The 5,108-nt window shown below is 39.4% G+C and overlaps 1 long non-coding RNA gene across 1 annotated transcript in view; it reads left to right on the top strand.

The window, feature by feature from the left end:
- Nucleotides 1-3,863, top strand: part of LOC111266028 (uncharacterized) — a 22,181-nt gene extending 18,318 nt beyond the window's left edge. Inside the window, exons 2-3 of the long non-coding RNA XR_002683822.2 lie at nt 1,234-1,556; nt 1,920-3,863. This is a non-coding gene — a long non-coding RNA (uncharacterized LOC111266028). The remainder of the gene's footprint in view (nt 1-1,233; nt 1,557-1,919) is intronic.
- The last annotated feature ends 1,245 nt before the right edge of the window (nt 3,864-5,108 follow it).

Here is a 5,108-nt window from a genome sequence, read left to right as displayed (position 1 = left end):
CACCTCACCTGAGAAGATTTTCAATCAGGGCTCAATTGTCTGAAGGCAAACAGAACATCAGCACTCTTGCTAAAGATTGTGAGCACTATCGAACTCCAAACGGTCTGCTCACGGTGGTCGTGCCCGTTCATTGTAAATTACGACACAACATATACAAAAGCCTAAAGTATTTTTGTAAGGGCCTTTTTCGGTGCAAGCATAATCACATTCTAAATTCATAGACTCTATAATTAATGATAACCAAATAGTAATTAATTATTTGGGTCTAAAGAGTCATTTTGATTCTGTATCAAGGCTGGCCATGGCTTGCACACTCTGCACTATGATAGAGATCTATTTTAATTCATATATTTCAGAAAGTAAAGGGTTATAACATACTGTTTTTCAGTGTGATTCATTTTATACTAGACTGAGAGTTACCTACCAAGAGGGAGGGTCGGCAAACGACTAAACTCCAAGATCAAACTCTAATACTTTTTAATCAGCATTGGCCCAATCTGTACTGAAACTGAGAAGCGGGCCGCATTTGTTCTCCAAACCTTAGCTCGGTATCTTCAGTAAAAGCAGATTGACTTTTCAACTTCTTAAATGTATTAAATCCTAGAGAAAATTTCTAGGCAGTAAATAGCGTCTACTGCAAAACTCAAGCATCAAACAGTTCTCCTTCAGCAGTTGTGACGCTATGGCGTTAAATGAGTCCGATCATTTCGTTGTTCACAAGTCCGAAACAGATTAAAGATTCGCACTATGGCAGGGGCAAACGCCTCTTTTATTTGGACGGCAGCATTCCTATTAAGCACTTTGCCTGTCTTCCAACCAGTAATGGCTCGACGGGCCATCAGCTCGAGCTAGTCTCAAACATGTAATTAGATAATACGTCAATCTTCGTCACCAGGGCGGGAGTCTGACAGATGTACTCGGATGTTCTACGACTCATGTCCCAGCGGGACGCTGCCTTAAGGAGTGATTCTGAACGAAGAGTGCACAAAGCTATGTAGGCAGGAAGACAAGCCTGAGCGTATACAATACAGGCGTTGCCTTAGTTCCTGTCGAATGAATACTAGGACAAGTGCTACGTTCGGACAGCACCAATTGTTTGTATTATTTTCGGTGCTAACTAACTAACAATCACAACAACAAAAATTTGTAGCATTAGATACTAGACTAACTTTAATTGTTGTTACGTGTTTATTTTTGTATTTCGTGTGTAATTTTTTGTTGTTCCTTCTACAGGACGTTTGAGTGATAGAAACGCACAATGCGTTTGGAAAAGGCACCGAATGGATTGCAAGGCGAACACAGGAACGCCATTTACTTGACCCTCAGCGTTGAGGAACGTCGCAATCGAATGGACTAGGCACATCTTCTGCATCCGCTACTAGCGGGGGCCAATTCGTCAGCGATATATAAGTCATCAGGCCAAATTTAACGATTACTGAAGCGTTGCTCTAATTAGGCCTGAGCCATGCTAGTTATTTCCTATTAGCCGCTTAACCATGATGGGGGTGTACAGCATAAAATTCAGTAACAGCAGGGCACTTGTTGTGCATTATGAGGTACTAGACATTAACATGCTATAGTATTACGATAAATGCATTATAGCAGCCGCGCCCTAGAGCTATTAACTGAACCTGTAAGCATTTCATAGCCTCTTATGGGGTTGAACTTCAGCATTTAGTAAATGAGTATAAGGTCGTAGAAGCCTTCGTATGACTACTAGTGTCAATGTGGTACCCAAGCTTGCTGCGTTCGAAGTTACGCTTTCATCTTCTGAAGCCGGGTGTCTACGGCGGCCGTTAAAATTTATATAGTTGTGTATTGATTATTTCGTTGAATGGAAAACTTTCAAAAATGATCTGGGCTTTTACCATTACCTAGTAGTAACCTTTAGTAGCGTTCTGTCTTCTGATTTTATATAGGTCAGCGAGCTTTCGAGGACATCAATCCCAGAAGCGCTACTTGAAGTACCGAGCTATGATGTAACAGTGTTTTAATGTTGCCAGTAAATCGCTCTATTTGCTGAAGTGGCTGAGCAGGACCAGCCTGATGCCGAACCATTTCCTTGCATCGAATATACAACGTCACAATTAGGATGGGAGTACATGATGACATGCAATCATAGCATTTCGATGGGTCTGTTGAAAACGCTCGGTAGACGGAGACACTATAGAGTCTAACTAGGGAATGACCATCTAGTATTCATGGCTGTCGAACAACGTGAGCTAACTTACCACTCCGAACAAAAAAGGCGGGCTTATTATTCACAGTTTTTGTCTCCCAGCCAATAAGACACAAGTACTAAAGGAAACAGGTTCGTTATGTCCTATGTTTTTTTGAAGCTATTAACTTTCTGTTAGACCTCTTGACGGATTGTTCATTACATCTGTACTCTTGTCTTTTGTAGCTTCTAATTTTTCTATCATCCTTTATCAAAAAAAAAAATGTACGATCTCTCAAGAGAAGTGCTTGAATACTAAATGGTAAGCTCGAAACAAAATAGAACGGGAACAGTGAATATATAACGCAGACGAAGCGTATCGAAGAGTGGGGAAACCCGAAAAAATTAAGTAGAATTATTCGCGAATTGCGCCTTCCTTTGCTATCGGTGTTTCGGGACACATAAAAAATCTGCTGTATCAAAAAGTATTATTAAAAAAAAAAACAGGACCAGCCCGGTAAGGGCATAAAGAACAGCCTTTTTTAATTCAAGGACAGCTAAACTATTTAAGGGAAACCTCAACGCACTGAAGTCATCTTTGCAGAAGTTACCAGTATTAACGGGCTTGAACCATAACATCATGGCTCTATGCTTCATAAAGCGAAGCGCAATTGTATTCGAAGACTAAAATGAGCGATGCTAGCACGTTTTTAGTCTTAGAGAGTGGGTATAGGTACATACGTTAAGGATGGAACGAAACAGAATAATTATCACAAATATTGTTTTTTATTACAACGCATGTTCGCTCAGATTGTTGTCCTTTGAAAAGACGAAGAAAACTGTAACATTTTTACAGGTAGCATCCATTAGGCATATCCCAGGGTTCATGGGACCTTAAACATAACATGTTACACAATAAATAATTAGGGCTTAAAAGCTCACTTTATTTACTAGGCCTCTCGACAGTAGAATTAGGGTCATCTGTAACTGGCAAACGACAAAAACAGAAACGACTGTGTCTCTACCAGTATAACTTAATGAGATAACGTCGACAAGTACTACAGTTCAAAATATACTGAAGGTAATCAGAAGCGAAAAACGGTTTTCAAAATTACCAACCGTTAACCTTCTGCACGGTTTTGATGATCGTCGAGATTTTCACTCTATATGTAGAGCTTCCACATTAAGCGAACTATTAAACGAAAACCGCATTATGACTCTTAAAAGCTTTCAATTTAAAGAAATACACATGCTACGTAAAAATACCCGGTAAGCGATGGTTCGAACTCGTACAGGTACTTGAACGGATACATGTTGATGCATATTCCGGATAGCTTTCAGTATATGCTAGAAAGGATGAGATATTAACAGAACAGCTTCGAAAAAAAAAAAAGACCAAAATAACAATTGGTTCGTGACTTTTTAAAAGTCGTGAGACAGTTTTTATTTTGTTCGTCATCACGATGTGAAGACAAATATTAAACGAGAGAAGTCGTTAGCTAGAGACTTCAGTAGATATTACACAAGCATGTATACGGCTGGGATAATTTTGGAGAGGATTGGTCCACTGAGGTACAGGGCCGAAATAGGTAATCCAAAGGGTATACCTCACGTTAGTCGATTGAAGCATCGAGAAGATTTACCTTTACTGCATAGACAGAAAAAATAATAAACCGTGCCTTTAGACATCACTAGAAATACTCAATCTGAACAAGACCCACTTTTTAGGAGTTTTACCAGCATCACGATAGAGTTCGATAGACTAATCGTGACAGGAATCAACAAACTACGCAACTACACGGACCTCAACATCTGAAGTAAAGGTCAATCAATGGTGGGCTCAATGATAAGACGGCGGGCGACAAGTCTTTTCTGTACGTCTGACTCCTTACTATCAGTAAATATTTTTAGATACGTCAAAAGGCACCAGAAAAGCCCGCTTCAAAGAAACATGTCCTTATCTATGTATGAACGCATCTAATGTTCAGCTCGATTCACGGTAAAGATTCAACTATGACCATATACAACATAAATTTTAGTCTCGTAGCCTAAGTTTGCTAACTGGCGAAAAGTCAGTTAGAATAGGTTACTTCAGACAAAATAACATATAAGATATTTTCAGAGCGGATCAATTCGTCAATGAAAAATTACTCACAGATTCCTTGGAGTAATTTATAAAAAAAAAAAAAAAAAAAGAAAAAGTTATTTTCAACTTCTTCGAGTGCCATTCCAACTTGACCGAAAGTTGATTTCTACTCGTCCTTTTATTTAGTTCGATCGTCCACTAGAGGTTTTATTCAGAACTAAATAGTACAATAAGCGTAATGTTCTTTTTGATTGCTTAGTACTGGTTATACATCAGTCATACAATGTTCTTTTGTAGAAGTATTGCGCCCGTGGATAGGTAAACAGCTGGAAATATTTTCAATGCCAATAAAAGACGGTGCCGTAATTTAAAAGACTAGAGCGTAAGTCGAACAGCTACGAGATGACGTAAAGGCCGTTAGTACAATACAAGAGGAGCACTATAAGCTTTTTCGGTCAAGGCCGCCAACTTAACCTGCTTTCAAGTACTACTTTATGAGAAGATCGACTGCGTTAGATATTAGAGTGTAGCCCCGTTTCTTTGCGCTTAACTAGCATGGCCATCGTACTTTACCTGAATGCAAAAAAGTTCATTCGCTGTTGAGTACTCATACTTAAGGAAGAAAATAGGCAATGCCTGCGGAGGTATCCAGATAAATGAATCGGATAAAACTATAGCCCCAAGCTGCACCGTGCTAAAGGGCTAGGCCGGATGTCACGATCTAAGCAAGATGCGTAGCGCAATGGCAAGTGGTAGGGAATCATTCCGATGACAAATAGATCAGCAAACGTTGCATAGTTCCACACAATAGCCACACGTGATAAGATACAACGCCATATAAAAATCGTGTCGTATTATATTTGT

Source organism: Varroa jacobsoni, unplaced genomic scaffold (genome assembly GCF_002532875.2).
Source record: "Varroa jacobsoni isolate VJ856 unplaced genomic scaffold, vjacob_1.0 scaffold_1044, whole genome shotgun sequence".
NCBI lineage: Eukaryota > Metazoa > Arthropoda > Arachnida > Mesostigmata > Varroidae > Varroa > Varroa jacobsoni.
Note: the sequence above shows the minus strand (reverse complement) of the source record. Positions and strands in the feature narration are given on the sequence as shown.